At 40.1% G+C, this 20181-nt stretch overlaps 1 long non-coding RNA gene across 1 annotated transcript in view; it reads left to right on the forward strand.

Moving 5' to 3' along the window:
• Positions 1-20181, forward strand: part of Gm26861 — a 314369-nt gene that overhangs the window by 13743 nt on the left and 280445 nt on the right. The gene's annotated exons all lie outside the window — the stretch shown is intronic.

The raw sequence follows: 20181 nt of genomic DNA on the forward strand, positions 1-20181 counted from the left end.
ATGAATTTTCAGAATTGCTCCTACTGAAAAGACATTTTTGTCCCTATTTTTCCTTCAATGGCCTGTAAATGTTATAGTGGAATGAAATTGGAGGAAGTGTCCTAACACATTCACTCACTAGATAAATATTTGGTGGATGTCAGCAGTATCAGGCTTTATCCTTAGACACACTGATGAACAGATCAATCCAGAACTTCTGCTGAGGAATGGGGGAGGGGTGCGAGTAGGGAATGGCCATGTCTGTAGTTACACACTGGATTTCAAATATCCTATTTCCCCATTCACAACTGGTTGACTTGTTCAAGTAACTTCTAGATCCTTGACTCAAAGGGATGTTTGCAAAAGAAATGATATAATGTTAATTGTTGGAGAACCTCTAGAAACACTGATTGCCAAGAACAGAAGAAATACAAATCCTTCTGGTTAAAATAAAATGATTGTCATAGAGATTAATTATTAGGAGAGTGAGTCAAAGAAAACTGGGATGTTTAAGGAATACTAAAAATGGCTTCAGGACCCAACGGGTATAATGGGAGCTGTTTGAAGTGGCTAGCCATAAAGGAGAGCTTCTAGGGTATGTTGACTCTGTCTTCTAATCTTTTTAGACATAAGATGGTACTGAGGAAGACAGAAGGAAGACCATGAGAGGCAGAGAGGATCATGGGAGGATTGTGGTCTTGAGAACATTGCAGTATAAAGGGCTGCATGTAGCAAGCTAAAGCCTCCTCTTTACTTCTAGATCAGAGTGCTTGTAACAGAAAGTCAATACTGATTGTAGTTAACAAGGTAGATAATGCCGAGCTTCTGAACTTGCTGTGTTGTTATTGCCAGGAGCAGGCTTTGTAGCTCTTTTTGTAGCTCATAGAGGATCACAGAGAGGGAGTTCAGGGTTTCAGGCTAAGAGTGAAATAGGCAGCCATTGTATAAAGTAGGGATGGAGAGGGATTGCCTGCCTGCTAGGAGTTGTTTTAGCCTTAAAAGCAAGCAATGATGGAGAATTGACACCAATTACAACCTAGTCAACTCTTGTGTTATGGAAGGTGATGAGATATAGTCATGGCAGTTTGTGATAGACGACTAAGCTAAGGATATGCTTTGCCTCATCTGACTTTCCCCTGTTCGCTGTCCACCATGGTCAATGTCCAGTGCTGGGGGATAGTACCTGGTAGACAGCAAAGATGAACTTTGATGAACAAATAAGTATGCATTGGCTGCCTAAAGTATGCATAAAGCTAGTGGTCATACATGTCTGTATTTTGAGCCCTTGGGGAATGGAAGTTGGAGTACAGAGGATCCCATGTGCGAGCAGACCTACATAGTGACAACCAAGTGCTGGGTTTACAGGAGTATGTTGCTACCAAGCATTAAAGAACAGCATTTTTGTTTGTGGAATAATGTACCAAGTGTTTGGAAGCAGAACTCTTGATGTAGAGTGGGTCCCGTAGTTGTCATACAGATGGATTCTCGATATACATGCGATAGCCAAGCTCAGGAGAGTCAAGAACATTCTGAAATATTCTTTTAATCCATGGGTGCCATATGGAATATTAGGTAAGTCTTTTTCCACTGAGGTATTGTGTCAGCGGAATCCCAGGAAATACCCTAGGTCAGAAACAGAAAAGAAGAGAGACTCAGAGTAGAGCTGAGCGTTTCCACAGAGAACCGGAAGGCTGTAGGGTCACGGAGATCACCAAGCACAGATACTGAAGGACCAGGGTTGGTAAGGACATTAGGCATACTGAGAAATATGGTAGGAAAGCAATAAACAACATTGGCTTTTGTGTCTTTGGTGATTCAATTATTAATGAGGACCTTAGTGAAGTTGTCTCTCTGAAGGGCAAGGATTAGAAACTAGATGGTAATAGTTTAAGAATTAAACAGGAAAACAAGTTTTCAAGCATTTAATAGATTTATTAGGGTTTAATTGACATGCAATAAATTCAACATATTTGAATTACACGATTTGAGAAATCTCAACGAGTATATAATATATATGCAACATGTCTATTTATATGCAAAGATAATGTTCATAACTACCATTAAGATAATGGACTTCCTCATATCTTCAAATACTCCTCACAGCCTGTTGGAGCCACTTGCTTCTCCTTCTCTGATATCCTACACAATTTCTGGGCTCCTTTCTATTACTATAGATGAGTTTGCATTTTTTTTCGCATTTTTAAAAATTTAAAGAGAGGCCCATTGGACACGCAAACTTTATATGCCCCAGTACAGGGGAACGCCAGGGCCAAAAAGGGGGAGTGGGTGGGTAGGGGAGTGGGGGTGGGTGGGTATGGGGGACTTTTGGTATAGCATTGGAAATGTAAATGAGCTAAATACCTAATAAAAAATGGAAAAAAAAAGAAAAAAAAAGAAGAAGGGACAGAGAGGGTAAAAGAGTAGAGGGTAGGTAAGAGGGTAGAAGAGTAAGAGAGAGAGCAGGAGGCAAGCAGCCCCTTTTATACTGAGTCAGGCATTCCTGGCTGTTGCTAGGTAACTGTGGGGTGGAGCCTAGAAGGAATGGTAATGCTTAGCATCTATCAAATCAGTGTACCTTTGACTAGCATTGTGAGAGTGTTTGACTTTAAGATTGCTGCTTGTGTTATCATCTTGAGCTTCTTTCTTTCTATTTTTTTTTTTAAATCATTACTTTGATTACTTTGGATTGAAATTTGGACAGAATTTCCAACAATTTCTAAAATGACCCTAAACATACTTTTCTTCCATTTTTACTGTGCATTTATGTGAAGTGGCATCCTCAACACAAACTATTATAAAATCAAAATATTGATCAACCCTACAAAGCTTAGAAGACACTGCACCCTGCATTATCAAATATTCAGCCAAGATTTAATTCTTTATGTAAAAATAAACAAGTACATCAATCTCATTAGCTTATAAATTTTCTTTTGTCTTTAATAAATAATAAAATTATGTGCAAAGTAAAAAAATTTTTAAATTGTTTTTACTTATTCATTTTATATCCCAACCACTGCCCCTCCTCTTAGTCACCTCCTCCCACAACCCATCCCCCACTCCCTCTCCCCTTCTCTTCTTGAGTGGGTGGGGGTCCCCCTGGGTAACCCTCCCCACCCCCAACCCTGATACTTCAAGTCACTGTGAGGCTTCTTCTCCCATTGAGGCCAGACAAGGCAGCCTAGCTAGTAGAACATATTCCACAGGCAGGCAATAGCTTTTGGAATAGTCCCTGCTCCAATTGTTCAGGACCCATGAGAAGGTCAAGTTGTATATCTGCTACATATGAGTGGGGAGGCCTAAGTCTAACCTGTGTATGTTCTTCAGTATGCTTCTGGTCTATTGTCTTTAATTCCATCAGAATTTTAGATTTATCTAATCTGTAGCATTTATCTTCTAAAATAGTAAGGGACAGCAGGATGTCTCAGCAGATAAGGTACTTGCTGCCAAGCCTGATACCAGGACTTGCATAGTCAGAGCGAACCAGCTTCTTCAAGTTACTCCTGATTCCAATGTGCATATTTACATGCACATGGAAACACACACAATAAACAGATATAATATTTACACAGCTCTTCAGAAACAGAGGCAGAGACAGGCAACTCTCCATGCATATGGCCCACCACAAAATCATAAACTTACTTACAACACTATGAAGTATATTTTAGAAACTGTAATGAATGTTCTTGAGTTAAGTGTGAGCATTGTAGATTAATAAATCATATCTCAATATTAAAAGTCTAGACACTCCTATTAGGAACTGCTATAGATTCCCATTTTTGTTCAATGCTTTTGAACAAAATAGCCTGTTTTTTTAAACGCAGAACTCTCCTTGACTAACATTATGTTATACACACATTCACACAATTTGTATAGGAGAGTCTGATGGTGTGGAAACATGTACAATGGCTAAGCAGTACTAGCAAACAGGAGACAGATATTCATGAATTGGGTAGAGGATGTGATTTTAACAGTGCCTAAACAGGGATCCCTAACGAACAGACATCTGAGGGAGAATGAGTAAGGGAGACAAGATGCTGAGAGAAAATGAAGGGAAATGTTTACAGATTGTTCTGAGGCCTCAGCTAAGTTTTAACACCATAAGATCTGGGGGCAGTTATTTGAAGCTACCCTCAGTTTCCAGGGTTGGAGGATGAAATGAAAATTGCGATATAAGATGTTCTGTTCTAGATGGTAGAAGCCAAAGACAGGTGGGGAATCGGGGCAACTGATGGAAGAGGAGACTGAAGGTTCAGATCAGCTGAACAGACAAGAGGGAAAGGCACTGGAGAACATGGGTGACTATGTGACCTTGATGACAGGATGCGTGACTTACTAAACTTCATCTTTCAGCTTGGCCCTGACCAGGAGTTACCTGACAGAACCATCTTCTTATCAACACTTTCATTACCATTAAAATACCAAGTATTGGTATACCACTTGGTATGTTACCATTATGGCACCGGTGCCACATGGCACATTTTGTACAATATAGTAGTAACTCAAAGGTGACAAAGAGGATGTGTCCCTGGCCTGATGCCATTGCCAGCATTGTAATTTAATTTTTAGGGGCTGGAGAAATGGCTCAGCAGTTAAGAAGGCTTTCTACTTTTTCAGAGATTTATTTATTTATTTATTTATTTATTTATTTATTTATTTTTGGAAACCACATCAAATAGCTGGCCCATTCTAGCCTGTAACTTTAGGTCTTTTGGGTCTGATACATTTTTGGCCTCTGTGAGCATCTGATCATGCTCGGGTGCTGTGTGTGTGTGTGTCCAAAACAAGGTCATTAAAGAAAATAACTTCAAAATCCCTAAAATCCTCTATCTTTACTACAATCTTATCGCATCAGTATTTTTTTACTTAGATAATTTTTGCTTTCACTAAGCAGATTTTTGGCTCTGGTTTCCCGAAGCCCCAAATACTACTGCCCTGTACTTGCTAACACTGCCTCTCTAGGTACCTTTCTTTCGTTTCATGGCTTTGTAAAATGTGATTCCTATTTCAACAATGGGAGATAAGAATACAATTCTGACATCCTATGTGGTGGCAGCAGCTGGCCATTCTGCCTTGATTTCCTTCTGAGTTGTTTAGAGTCTATATTGTTAGCCTTTGCCTGGGTGTTCAATTCTCTCTCTCTCTCTCTCTCTCTCTCTCTCTCTCTCTCTCTCTCTCTCTCTCCCTCCCTCCCTCCCTCCCTCCCTCCTTCCCTCCCTCCTCAATCTTAACCATCATACTTAACTTTCCCCAGTATTATTAGAGCCCCAGGATGTGAAATATGTTTAACTGCTCCATTAACCTACATCTTTTATGCCTATGAGAAGCAAGGCTTCTAGCCAGATATTTTTAACCACTCTACTCATTCATTAATGGACCCATAAAACACAGGTTCTCCCAAAGTACCTTCTTGCTCTTATAGGAACCACAGCAGACATTTATGTAAAAGTTCTCATTCTGTTAGATTCAAGGCATTTGCCAGATTCTTTTTTATTTTACCACAAAACTTATTGAATTTATGGAAAGTGGAGTGAAAATCAATTAAACACAGGAAGGTAATAATTTCTGAAATTCAAAAGTCAAAGAGAGTGGCTAATGGGAGAGGTCTACTCTGTACTAATGCTACAAAATCATGGTGTAGCATTCGTGTAGCAAATTAGTCAGGACAGAAAATGTGGGTTAGTGACAAAATTGTAACAACTTGTTCTGGAAAAGGCAGTTATGGGGTTAGAAAGAGAGAGATAAAGACACTGAAGGGTGAGCTTTTGAAGTGAAAGCAAGTGAGAGAAATGTAGACTGTAGGAGAGTTATTATTTGTTCCCAGTCACTTTGAATCCTAGCCTACATATAGAGGTAGCTCTCATGCCAGAGGCAAGACACAGTTCCTGAGTTTGTCTGGTGATGCAGACTACAGGGCTAGACACTGAGAGTCACCAGACCTAGAGACTCACATACCACACTGTCTTCTTATTTCCAGGTGTCCTTGGCATTGACTTTGGATCACAGTATTTCTCTAGAAACAATATGTGAAGTCATATTTGAGTTAGATGTAGTACCAACAGTCAAAGAAAAACATTTCATAATAACCAGGGAGGTCTGCCTTTTAATTGAGTACATGATATTCAACCAAGTCATGAGACTTGGTTTGAGGCATTGAGAGTAGAAAGCCATTTCTATTTCAGTTGTAAATAGAAGAAAAGTGTTAAAGCCCAACATGACATTCAAATTACATTTTTTTCTTTAAACATTGATGGGATAGATAATCACATAACTTTGCATGCTTTGCTAAAATTAATATGTTTGAAAAATTCATGTGAATTTTAAATTGTGTGCATATATGTTTATGGTGGGGGGGATTTGTACACATGTGTGTATGTGCCTATAGAGGCCAGAAGAGGGCACCAGACCTCCTGGAGTTGGATTTATAGACAGTTGCAACCTATCTGACATGGCTGCTGAGAACCAAACTTGGCTTTTTTTGTAGGAGCAGCCTGTACCCTTAACCTCAAACAACTTGTAAGTTGAAAAGGAAATCCAAGGGAAATGTTTTGGATTGTGTTTATATCCATCAAGACACAGCATCCATAGTGGTTCATCCACACACTCAATTTGTGCTCCTGTGTTTTAAAAGGCGTTTGGTGGATACCTTCAAGCTTTGTCTTATGAGAGAACAGGTTCTAAATTATCCATAAAAAGGTTCTGACACTTAAAGTAGAGTTATCAAATTGTTAATAAATCTAGCTCTTATTATGTGAAAGGCAAATTATAAGAAAAATGAGAGAATGAACCATTTTATCACAAATAAACAGCATTAGTAACTGCATCCCATAATGGCCTCTAATAAAACCTGTTTAATCACCTCTGAGAACAGGAATTTCCTTTGGGCAATTTCTACTCAGAACAAAGGAACTATTTTACTTTCTCCTTTTAATACCTTCTGTCAGCCTGTCCTCCCATCTTGTAGAACTGGCAGCCAGTGACTTAGGTGATTTGGAAAGGGGAGAAAAGCCACCCCTCCCTTGGAACTTGGCCCTAGGCTCTTGGCCCAGGTCACTGCTGAGTGGTCAGAGCGGCCTCCTGTTTCTTTCTAAACTTCATCCTAGAGAAAAACCCAGAGTCTGGAGGTTGGAGTGTGAAGATCATGTATATTTGTGTGTGATTTCTAAAGGGGAGTGGAAGAAAAGGGGAAAGTGTGGGGCTAGTTCGGGCTTTTCCGGCTTGGCTTCCATAGTCCATTTCCTGGTAGCATGGTTTACTTAGTTACCCTCTGCTGAAGGAGAAAGAAGCTGTTGTTGACCTAAATTAAATCAGATGGAGACTTAAAGCTGTGAGCTTACTCAAGCCTTAAGAACCGCCGAGCAAAGGGCAAACACAGCATCACACACATCAGCAATCGAGCACTCTTACTTGGAGACAATAGAGGGTCTCTAAGGGTAGCTGGCCACTACAGCCTAAACAAGACACCCTAACTCAAAAAACAGTGGGAAGTGGAGACAGACTCTCCAGGTTGCTACTAACTCCCACTGTGTACCAGGGCATTCATTCACCTAGGCCTACATACAAAAGGATTGAAGGGAGGGAGGGAGGGAGGGAGGGAGGGAGGGAGGGAGAGAGGGAGGAAGAGAAAGAACAATATAAAGATAAAGAGATAGAAAGGTAGACAGATAGATGAAAAAGAAGGAAGAACAACCTAATGAGAGAGACAGTCAGACACAGACAGATATAGAGGAAGGAAGGAAAGAAGGAAAAGGAAAGAGAGAGGGAGGGAAGGAGGGAGGGATGGGGGAAGATAAAGAAAGAAAAATATAAAGGCAAAGAGACAGACAGACAGACAAGAAGAAATAATAACCTAAGGAGAGAGACAGACAGGCACAGACAGATAGAAAAGAAAGAAGGAAGGAAAGAAGGAAGGAAGGAAGGCCCAAGCAAAGAACAGATGCCAACTGGGTGCTGTGGGAAGTTATTCTAGGCAGGAAAAGACTTCAAATCACGTAGTTTGCCACATGGAAACAAGTCTAAATCTATAGCTTTGTCCAAAAGCATTCTGACTACCCTTTCATGAAGTACTAAAACCAACACCTCCAAGTGACCTTGATAAAAAACTTTGGCATCCAATACCTTCATTTAAATCAATCAGGAAACAGAATTTTTTAGGGTGAGATGAATTTTCTGTCTCTAGAAACAACAACAAAACAAACAAATAATACTAATACTAATAATAATGATAATCACCACCATCATCATCCTGAGACTAAAGTACTCAGTTTTAGGCTCTTGCTCCAGTATTCTGTTTTGAATCACTGATAAATATTTCTTCCAGTAAATATAAATGATGGAGTAAAAACAAACAAACAAACAAACAACAACAAAACCTGGTTGTAACAAATCCAAACCAGAAGCAAAGAGAAAACGAGGAACATATAGAAGTAAAGAGTGGGAAGCTCCCAGCTGTAAGCCCAGCACACAGCACTCTGTACCAGGTAAGTTACCACGAGTCCCAGCTGTAAGCCCAGCACACAGCACTCTGTACCAGGTAAGTTACCACGAGTCCCAGCTGTAAGCCCAGCACACAGCAGTGTGTACCAGGTAAGTTACCACGAGTCCCAGGCCAGAATGAGCTTCAGTTGTATCAAAACAGAATAAAATGAAACGAATCGCTACTGTCTTAGTTACTTTTTTTTATTGCTGAGATAAAACACCATGACCAAGGCAATGAAGAATTTAATTCAGCGGTTCTTAAGCTTTTTGACCCATCAATACAGTTCCTCATGTTGTGGTGACCTCTTCCCCAACCCTAAAGTTATTTTTGTTGCTACTTCATAACTGTAAGTTTTGCTACGGTTATGAGTTGTAATGGAAACATCTGTGTTTTCTGATGGTCTTAGGCCACCCTGTGAATCTTTTGACATCCAAAGGGTTGCATCCCAGTGATTTTGATTACTGCTGGATTAATTGGAGGTTTGCTTATAGTTTAGAGGATGTGTAGTGTTCGCGAGAGTCATGGCAGGGAGCATGGCAACAGGCAGAATTGGTGCTGGCACAGTATCTGAGAGCTTACATGTTGAGACAATAACTATGATGTAGAGAGAGAGAGGCTAAGAGGACTTTTGAAACCTCCAAGTCCACCCTAGTGACATACATTCTCCAACAGGGCCTGACCGTCCCAAACTGTTCTACCAACTGTAGGACATACATTCAAACATATGGGAGCCACTCTCATTCAAACCACCACAGCTACCAGAGATAATACAACAATTAAAAAAAAAACTGAAAAAGAAAGGAGGGAAAAGAAAGGCTCTAATCCTATACATTATGAACTGGTGGGAACTGGTAAATACATGAACATCATTTGTTTCTTGTTTGGTTTGCTTTGATTCCATACACACCCTGGGGGCGGGGGGGGGCAAGGAGAGGGAAAAAGTCTTTTATATAAAGTCTGGATGCCCTGAAACTCACGTGAGCAGCATAGGCTGGCCTCAACCTTCCAGCAATCTTCCCACCTCAACCTTTAGAGCGCTGGGTTTGTAACAGGGCACTTCCGTGTCCAGCAGCGGCATCTGTTTGGATACTTTTCACCTGAGCAGGAGTGAAAGCAGACATAGGTGGTTTCATCCAGAAGCGCTTTGGGAAGCAGAAGTGAGAGAGAGAAGGCACAATGAAGAGAGTGAAAGGAGCCAGCTGGTGTGTCTAGTGGGGCACTTGCTCTCTTAGATGCTCAGAGGAGATGAGAACAGAACATTCTGGAGCATTGTGTTCTTAGAGGACAGGCCTACTGGGTCATTTACCAGGACTCCTACCTCACAAGTGGGCAGGGTTGTTCCTAGAGTATTCATCCCCTGGTCTGTGCAAACTGAGTCAGCTAGAAGCTCTATGGCCTCCTGGGGCTAAGGTAGGGGTTCTCAATTTGGGGGTCTCGATGCCTTGTGGGGCTGAACAATCCATTCACAGGGGTTAAGGCCATTAGAAAACACAGACATTTACATTACTATTCACAACTGTAGCAAAATTACAGCTATAAAGTAGCAATAAAAATAACTTTACGGTTGGAGGTTGCCATGCCAGGAGGAACTGTATTAAAGGGTCTCAGCATTATGAAGGTTGAGAACTACTGGTCTAGGTAGACAGTTGTAAAGTCTCAAAGAGAGCAGAGAGATTCATGTCTTTGGGCTCTAACTGTGAATATAGAGTTTCCCAAGACCCCTGAGGTGATAGCAGCTGGGCTCAGGAGAATACACACACTAGCTTGCAACCATTGGTAACAGCCAGGTTCTCAACTATGGAAAACATTCAGAACATAACTTTTATGAGCTCTCTGTTGAGTAGTAATTCTTGCGAAATTGGAACTGAGTGTCTTCCAGACCCTTCTGAAGTAGTTTGTACATTCCTCACAAACTATACCATTAAGCATATACATTATTCATTGGCAAGATGCAAAGCTCCAGGAAGAAGCTGCAATCAATACCAATAAAATAAAATGGCTTCAAATGTATGTGGCATTTTTTACTTGTTTCTCAAGCGTCATCTTTTTGTGTTCTTTCATACCTTTCCCTCTTGTCTGAACACGCTGCTCAGCTCTTTGGTTCCTTTCTATTGCAATTTGTAGTTCTGTCTTCAAATGCCTCTTAAAGACCAATAAGTCCTATATATTACAGGTGAAATACTTATTCATTATGAAGTCTCCACTATTCCTCCAGGAAAATAGATGTTTGCTTATTTGTGTTTCAAGAGACAAATATAGTCTTAGTTGTAGTGTTCAAATTCAAACAAGACACTATTTAATCTGTACCACTTTGATCAACACTGAGAATTAAAGCAAATATCCAGCATGGAATGATGATACAGAACACTTGGAAGAATCTCAGTGATTAGAGGCCATGTTTGTAAGAATCTGTTCATCCAAATGATACGCAGGAGCCTATCATAAGATGCCATGGATTATCAAAATGTAGACAGAGTAATCAGCCACAAAACTCCCAAGATGGGAATAAACCTGGCCTATTTGTGGGAAAGAAAGAAAGTCAGAATTGAATATAGTTTCTGATGCAAGGCGAAAAAGTAGCAGTTCTTGCACCACTAGGAAGAAATTAGGAGATATTTCTATATACTAAATAAAGCACCTCCTAAATAATATTGCCTACATAAAATTAGGAGATATTTCCAATTCTCAGCCACTGAGGATGGAGGTACCAAGAAATAGGGCAATTGGTGGTTTTACTAGGTAAGTTATAACCAACTATACTCACAGATAGCCATCAATGAGAAAGGAACTGGCTTGTCCTAGGATACCAGACTTATGAAGCCAGGATATCCTGGCCATGGGAAGGGGCACGTATACTTGTAGCTGGGATGTGCATATGGGATATGGAATTTTCATTTTATTTCATTTATTTGTGTGTGTGTGTGTGTGTGTGTGTGTGTGTTTGTGTGTGTGTTGGGCTGAATATTACACATATATGCACGTGCATGGGGAGGCCCAGGTCAACCCTGGGTATGGTTCCTCGGGAGTCATTCACCTTATTAAGAGAGATCTGGGCTCACTGTGTAGGCTACAATGAGTCCCAGTGATGATCTTGTGTCTACCTTATATGTACTAGGCTACAGTTGGTACCTAGGTGCTGAGATAGGTTTTTTGTTCCCATGCCCATAGCATTTTATAGACTGACCCCTCTTCTGAGACCCATAAGCTGGAATGTATGTGATAGTAGCTGGATCCTCTGCACCGATTCCACCTCACAGAAGCCAGGCTTAATGGGGTCAAAAATTGCAAATATTTCCTTATTAAGGCCAAACCATTAGAGAAAGAGAGAGAGAGGCTTGTTTTGGCCACCAGTAGGTTTATGCTATCACTTACATAGATGTCTAAAGTAGCTTTGCAATATGAAAAGATGGTTAAATACTCAAAAATTTTGAGAAAAGTCCCTAACACAAAAGAACAAAGCCAACAAAGAGACACAAAAGGACTCAGGGGGTGGAGTTGGTATTGAATGAAAGGACATTGAAAATAATGTGCTCAGAGATTTAAGAGAAGATGTTAGACCTGTAGAAGAAGAATAAATGGTAGAAAGACTAGAGAGGCATGTTAGAGCTCCAGGGAATTTGAAATACCATAGCTCCTAGCTTTAAAACATGTTTTGAATGCCATAGCCTTTGTAAATGGAACAATAGCTAAAAATAAAATAAAACCAACAAAAACAACAACAAACGCAAAACCTGGTAGTGAGAGGGCATGCAATTATTTGAGAAGCAAGAAGATAATGTCCAAATACTAAGCTTTTGAGACTGAGTGACAATAAATACTAGAGACAGAGAGGAGTAATATAGAACATACTTCAAAATAGATGATTTGAGTCTCCTGTACAAAGTCAATCAGTGAGTATTTGGAGTTATGAATTAGAAGAATTAAACAAGTCATACTTTGGGGGAAAATATTAAATATCAGCTCCCAGAAGAAATCAAATGTCTTTTATATAGTGCACCTTCTGGAAAGGGACACCTGGATATCTGGATTCTCTGAAATGACATTTGAAGATAAAGCATAAGAGTTTGATGTATTTGAAATTATGTATCTAAATTTCACAAATTGGCATGTTAATTTGTGGGGAGATAAAAAAGGGAAGGGAGGGAGGGAAAGAGAGGGAGAGTGGAGGGGGAAAAGAGAATGCCAAGCTTCACTATACAGGTCCTCATCTACTGTGTCCTGTGTTTCATTTATGTGTGTGTATGTGTGTGTGTGTGTGTATGCAACACATCTGCATCTTACCTGCCTTTTCTGTTCAGTTAGCATTCTTCATAGCCTCTTGTCTGTGGTTATTCCTTATACTTCATCATTTTTTTTCTCTCAGTTTACTACATAATCTGACCTGGGTCTTGTGATCTTCTTGAATGCTGGGACTACAGATGTGGGTTTGTGCAGCATGCGCAGTTATGAGAATGGATAGATCTTGGGGATCCACACATTCTAGGCAAGTGAGATAACTAGTCTGTCTTTCACTCTTCCTTTTTTTTTAACCTCTGCCCCTCCTTTTCTCTCTGTCATTCACACTCATCTTGGACCTGTATCAACACCCCTAGCACTACAGCATCTGCCTCCACAAGGGTCATTGCAGGATGAAGCATTCAGTTTTCTGCCCACATCTGCCTTGTTCTCTGAGCAGGACTGGACAAGTGGATGTAGTCCACCCTGTTCTTCGTGAAGCATCTTACTTGCTTGATTTCCACGACATCACCATGTACTTGGTTTCCTACAATTTCCTAGTCTTCTTCCCTACTCCAGTCAGCCTTATCGACATGAATTTTCTATAGGAATCTACTAAGCTGTCTAACAGCCAATTCAAAGTAGTGTTTCCAGGACAGAATTTGTGTTTCCATGATCTTAACTGTTGCCATGATAGTCTTTCCCATGCCACTGAAAAGCCCCATAATAGCTCATTTACTAGAGGAACTAACTAGAACACCTCAGTTGTGGCTCATACTTTTAAAAAAGTCTGGAACTACTTTTTCTATCTTTATAATTGCCGCCCTGGTCTAGGCTGTCTTCAGTCATGACCATCTGGTTTTCTCTTATTCTTGTGTTTTCTGTACACATTAGCACTATATCATTAGGGAAATTCAATCATTATATACTCTTTGGTTAATTTGCATATGTCCCTTCTACAAACAGATTTTTGCCTGGAACATGCAAACATCTTTATTAATGTTGCCCATAAAACATATGGGCCATATATGTAATTTCCTAAGGAAAAAAAAGCAGGCTAGAAAAAACAAACAAACAAATGGATTGATAATAAAGTATTTTCAATGTAGCTTGTTAAAGATTGTCATTTGAGTATATGATAAGTGCAACAATTATTTACAAGACAATGCTTTTTCTTTTTCTTTTTTTTAATACTTTTTATTAGGTATTTTCCTCATTTACATTTCCAATGCTATCCCAAAAGTCCCCTATACCCTCCCACCCACTCCCCTACCTACCCACTCCCACATTTTGGCCCTGGCGTTCCCCTGTTATGGGGCATATAAAGTTTGCAAGTCCAATGGCCCTCTTTTTCCAGTGATGGCCGACTAGGCCATCTTTTGATACATATGCAGCTAGAGTCAAGAGCTCTGGGGTACTGGTTAGTTCATAATGTTGTTCTACCTATAGGGTTGCAGATCCCTTTAGCTCCTTGGGTACTTTCTCTAGATCCTCCATTGGGGGCCCATCCAATAGCTGACTGGGAGCATCCACTTATGTGTTTGCTAGGCCCCAACCTAGTCTCACAAGAGAGAGCTATATTTGGGTCCTTTCAGCAAAATCTTGCTAGTATATGCAATGGTGTCAGCAGTTGGAAGCTGATTATGGGATGGAACCCTGGATATGGCAGTCTCTAGATGGTCCATCCTTCTGACACAGCTCCAAACTTTGTCTCTGTAACTCATGGGTGTTTTGTTCCCAATTCTAAAAAGGGGCAAAGTGTCCACACTTTGGTCTTTGTTCTTCTTGAGTCTCATGCGTTTAGCAAATTGTATCTTATATCTTGGGTATCCTACGTTTCTGGGCTAATATCCACTTATCAGTGAGTACATATGGTGTGAGTTCCTTTGTGATTGGGTTACCTCACTCAGGATGATACCCTCCAGGTCCATCCATTTGCCTAGAGATTTCATACATTCATTCTTTTTAATAGCTGAGTAGTACTCCATTGTGTAAATGTACCACATTTTCTGTATCCATTCCTCTGTTGAGGGGCATCTGGGTTCTTTCCAGCTTCTGGCTATTATAAATAAGGCTGCTATGAACATAGTGGAGCATGTGTCCTTCTTACCGGTTGGAACATCTTCTGGATATATGCCCAGGAGAGGTATTGCAGGATCCTCTGGTAGTACTATATCCAGTTTTCTGAGGAACCGCCAGACTGATTTCCAGAGTGGTTGTACAAGCTTGCAATCCCACCAACAATGGAGGAGTGTTCCTCTTTCTCCACATCCTCACCAGCATCTGCTATCACCTGAATTTTTGATCTTAGCCATTCTGACTGGTGTGAGGTGGAATCTCAGGGTTGTTTTGATTTGCATTTCTCTGTTGATTAAGGATGCTGAACATTTTTTCAGGTGCTTCTCTGCCATTCGGTATTCCTCAGGTGAGAATTCTTTGTTTAGCTCTGAGCCCCATTTTTAATGGGGTTATTTGATTTTCTGGAGTCCACCTTCTTGGAGAGTAAAGATCTGGTGGTAATTGTTTACATCCAGAGCACAGACCAGTTTAGGCTAGCTTGGTTTCCTCTTGGGCTACATTTGGCAAGCTTCTCCCATAATGGACAGTGCAGTCTGACACAATTTAGCTCTTATTTGCTTTATTTCTCATTTCCAGATCTTTCATCATAGCCCTGCATGACACAGATTCTTCTTTTAGGTTGGAATAGTCCCCATCCAAAAGAAAAGAGAGTCTTAGGAGGTCCATGAAATTCCCAAGAAACTCAGGAAGCTTAATAGAAATTTCCAGGCTCACAGAACCCTCCTTGAGGCTACAAAGGTAAGGAACAACCACTAGGAGAGAGAGAACTCTTCAGGAGGGAAGACGTTGCTTGGGTGGGACTTTTGCTAAAGTACTTGTTACTCATCCATATTTAAGTGTGTAATCCCTCACTCATGTTCCTGCAACTCCTTATTAATGTTCCTGTAACTAACTTTCATCCACACTCCTGTGCATAGCCTTTACCCATGCTCCTTAAAGGAAGCCCACCCATTTTTCTGTAAGTAAACCCACCCATGCTCCTGTAAGCAAACTCACAAAAGGAACTGTTTTGCCAAGTGGCACCTGGGTGGAATTATTTCTTTGATTTGACCTTGGCTTCCCTATCTGGGGTGAATACAAATGACTCTCAAGATAAAGAAACACAATACCTAGACAAACTGACTTTCCTTCTATCTTTGAAGCATTCCAAGTTTAGTCTCACTAGAGATATTTCCTCATGACCAGCTGCTCTGACTAAAGGTTGATTCTGGAAGCATCTCAGGAGAGACCCCTTGTTATCACTGCTGGAAAATCTATCTTCCCGGAGTGATTTCTTCTACTATTCAATGGAAAGTACCATTTTATATTTCATTGGTATCTACTCTTCTACACTGTTGTGATGGTTTCTGGAGTCAAGAGCTTGTAGAATGTGTTCACAGAGCTTAGTGTATTCCCTTAGCTATTTGCTGAATAGACAGATGAGTTACTAAGCAAATGGATTGAATGATAACTCAGGAAATTTGAGCCATAGTAACACGAGTAGTAGAAATGTTTTCATTGTGTTGTCTACAAATGCTATCATAATCATTTTACCTTTGGCATTAAAAACAGTTTAATTAAACAATTTTATTATAAAACTCAGAAAAAGTCTTGTGAATCTGCTGGATACTGGGTGATATGGAAAGTCACTGGAACATAAAAAGAGAATCCATAAATTTTAGGTGAAGGGAGTGAATATAATTTTCCCCAGAGAAAAGATTTGGTTGCTTTACTATATACAATCTGCTATTTGAATCTGAAATAAGCTCATCTCAGTAGGGAACTGGGGAAATGGCTCTGCAGTAAAGAGCATTTGATGGTCTCTCAGGTGTGAGTACCTGCTCTGGGCTGCTTACAACTGTCTGCATCTTTACCTGCAGAAACTTTATCACCTCTTCTGGTCTCCATAGGTGCTACATATATGTAGTGCACATACAGCCAAGACACACACACACACACACACACACACACACACCAATAAATAAAAATAAAATGTATAGAAAGAATTCACAATAGATGCATATTGATCATTATTTGAATTTGTTTTCATTTGCATATGGATTCCTGTAGGAATATTTGAGGCCTATAAATCATTCTTTAACATTAACAAAGCAGGGGAGCACTATGATATCAAAAATGTTTGACTTCCTTAGACAAAAGAGTTGTTAATTCCACATTACAATCTTATGAGCCTGTTAAAAGCATGCACTCTTGTGCTTGGTGAAGTGTTTGCAGTGTACGCATGAGGACAAGAGTTAGACCCAGGTGAAAAAATTGGAGCACTGTGATGTGTGCACTCCTATAATCTTAGTCTTGGCTTGGGGAGCTCAAGATGGGGAAGGGGATTCCTCATGCTTACTGTACAGCCAGACTGGCCTGCTCAATGAACCTCAGGTTCCAGAGTGGTGCCAGAGTCCTGGATTTCTACTTTTTATTGTCTGTCTGTTTGTTTGCTTGTTTATTTATTTACTTATTTGTATGTGGGGTCCATTATGCCGTGGCACATGTGCAAGTCATGGGATGACAAGCCACAGGATGATTCTCTCCTTCCACATTGCAGGTCCCAAAGGTCAAATTCAAGTCAGGTTTGGATGTACGTGTGTGTGTGTGTGTGTGTGTGTGTGTGTGTGTGTGTGTCCGTGTGTCCTTTAGTAGCTGAGGAATCTCACTAGCCCATTAGTTCCAAAGGAAAGCCATTCCAAAACTTTCTTCTGCCCTTGGATGTGGCACACTGACTGAAGTCAAGGATGCAAGGATCACACTACCTTTTATAATGAAAAGAGTCCTGGGCAAAGTCAGAGTGTGAGCTGCTAATAGTTTAGAGGGTGAGGTGGGGTTTTGTTGCTGTTGTTTTTGTTTTGTTGATGTTGTTTTTTTTGTTTTTGTTTTGTTTTGTTTTGTTTTCAGTTTTATCAGTGGCTTGCTGAAAGTAGAAAGGGACTAAAGATGCTCTGTGAGCTGCCTGAAAGCCTATCCTTGTGAATTCTCTAAGCTTCCATTTTTGGAGGAGGACAAAAAGGCAGGGGTGAGCAATCAACAAGAAGATGGAAAGGCACCAAAGAGAAGTCTTCACTGCATGATTTGTCAGATTGTGCAACTGGGCAGATGAGTGTGGGGCATGTGAAGGGTTAAATACAATCAGACACAGTCAGAATTTTTAAAAAAAGAAAGAAGGAAAGCATTCTGTTTCTGAAGTGCAGGATTAGAAGTAGCAGTGTCTTTAACCCCGATTTGCAGGCCATTTTAGAGATTTACTTATGTGAGGAGCAAAAAGATGAATTAACTTTTTGGCATGAATATCCAGAAGCCTGTCAGTGATGAGAAATGAGGACTGCATCAGGACTCTTAAGGACCCTGAATCACCTGGCTACTAGCCTAACGTAGGATCAAGATGGTCCCTTCCCTCTTGGCATTAGATTTAGTGAGCTGGTTTATACCTACTGAAGATGAATCATCTTTTTAATGACCCTGCTAAATCATACACAGCTAATGATGGTGGAGTTTTGTGCTGTGTGGTGTGTGGGATGGAGATTACCATTGCCAGACCACATCCTCAGTCAGACCTTAAATTTTCACTGGGACACAAAACAAAAGAGCGACATGTTCATGCCCTGGAGCCCAAGAAAGGAAACTTAGGATAAATTTTCATGGGGATGTGGCTTTCTTCCATGTCGAGGCCTTGCTGTGTGCCAGGCTAGCTTAGACATCCTTACAGTTCTCTTCTGTAAATTACTCCAGGTTTTATTGGTATAGAACCATTGTATACAATGATGGCTTTCATACAGTCATTTGTAGTGTGTGTGTGTGTGTGTGTGTGTGTGTGTGTGTGTGCACACGCATGCACTCACGTATGTTCAAATATGTCTATAGATGCACATGTTCTTACAGGTACCAGAGGTTGACAGCAAGTGCCTTTCTTGAGAGTACCACATGTTGCTTGTGAGAGACAAGGACTCCTACTTAACCTAGACTTTGCTGATTTGGTTTCATGGCTCGGTCAGTGAACCCCAGGGCTATGCCTGTGTCTAACTGCCCAGTGTTGAGACTGCAGGTACACACTGCTGTGCTTGGCTTTTTATGTGAATACTGGGATCTGAACTCTAGTTCTCTGGCTTGCACAGGCAGGCATTCTGAGCCAGCTCTCTAGCTTCCATTGTATATTTGGACCACATCCATCCTCTCTCCTTTTTGTCTGTCTTCCTCTTCATGTTCCCATGAATACCCTGCCCCCAATAGACTCCCATCTATGTTAAGGAGCAACACATATATGAATTTTGTAGGTGTATAAATTTGAAGAAATACAAATGAAAGAAAACAAGATATTTGCCTGTTTGAGTCTGGCTTTTATAACACCATGATCTTAGTCCTACTCATTTTTTCCACAAATAACATGGTATTTTTCTTAGGGATGAATAAAACCCCACTGTGTACACACACTGAATCTTATTTATCCATTTATCTTTTGACAGACACCTAAGCAAGGCGCTGCAGAAAGTGGAAGTATCTCTGCAGTATATGTTTTTTCATTTGCATCGCAGTGCAAAATTGTGCTTATGACTAACAAAAACACCTCACTAAGGAGCAAATAAACAAACAAACCTAGTACTGGAGAAAGAGAATTACTAAGAGGAAGAATAGGTTTGCTTGTGTAGAGAAAAAGATGTGAGCAAACCAACCAAAGGCAAGTAGTATCTTCAGTATTTATCCTGGAATAAAACATCTTGCGATATCCAAGAGAATCAAAGATATTAGCATTTGGCATCTCATACCTGAATGTTTGTTGCCTATAAATTACTCCTTCAAGAATTCACATTAAATTTACCAAAATTTACACACACACACACACACACACACACACACACACACACACCAAATTGTAATACTGAATTAACTTAACGGGGAAACAAATCTTTTTATGGTATTTTATATTCAGAAAATATCTTTATAGCCTAGTTCAGAAAATACATTTTAAAAGCTGTTTAATGTGGGAAAATGTGCATTTTTTTTCCCACTTAGTTATAGTCCTAAAAAAATCTGTGTGGAATTATAGTGAAGAGTTGGAACACTTCTTAGCTGTGGGCAACATACAAAATTAGAAGCTCACAAAGATGAATTTATATCATTTATATTTTAAAAAGCAAAATATTTTAAAAGTTCTATCATTGAACAAAATATAAAATATCATGTTTTCCTTTCATGAGTTTACATTTTAAGTACTTCCAAAATAATTTTATCTGAATTGCTGCAATTTATTTTATATTGTGTTTTAATTGTCAATTTGACACAGTCTAGAGTCACCTTGGAAGAGAGTCTTGACAGTAGATTGTCAAGATGAGATTGGTCTATGGGCGTGTCCATGGAGGGTTGTCTCAATTACCTTATCTCATGTAGGAGACCCAGCCAACCATTCATTCCTTGGGCTTGGGTTCTGGACTGTATAGAAGAGGAGAAGA

The sequence above is a fragment of the Mus musculus genome, chromosome 13, assembly GCF_000001635.26.
Source record: "Mus musculus strain C57BL/6J chromosome 13, GRCm38.p6 C57BL/6J".
NCBI lineage: Eukaryota > Metazoa > Chordata > Mammalia > Rodentia > Muridae > Mus > Mus musculus.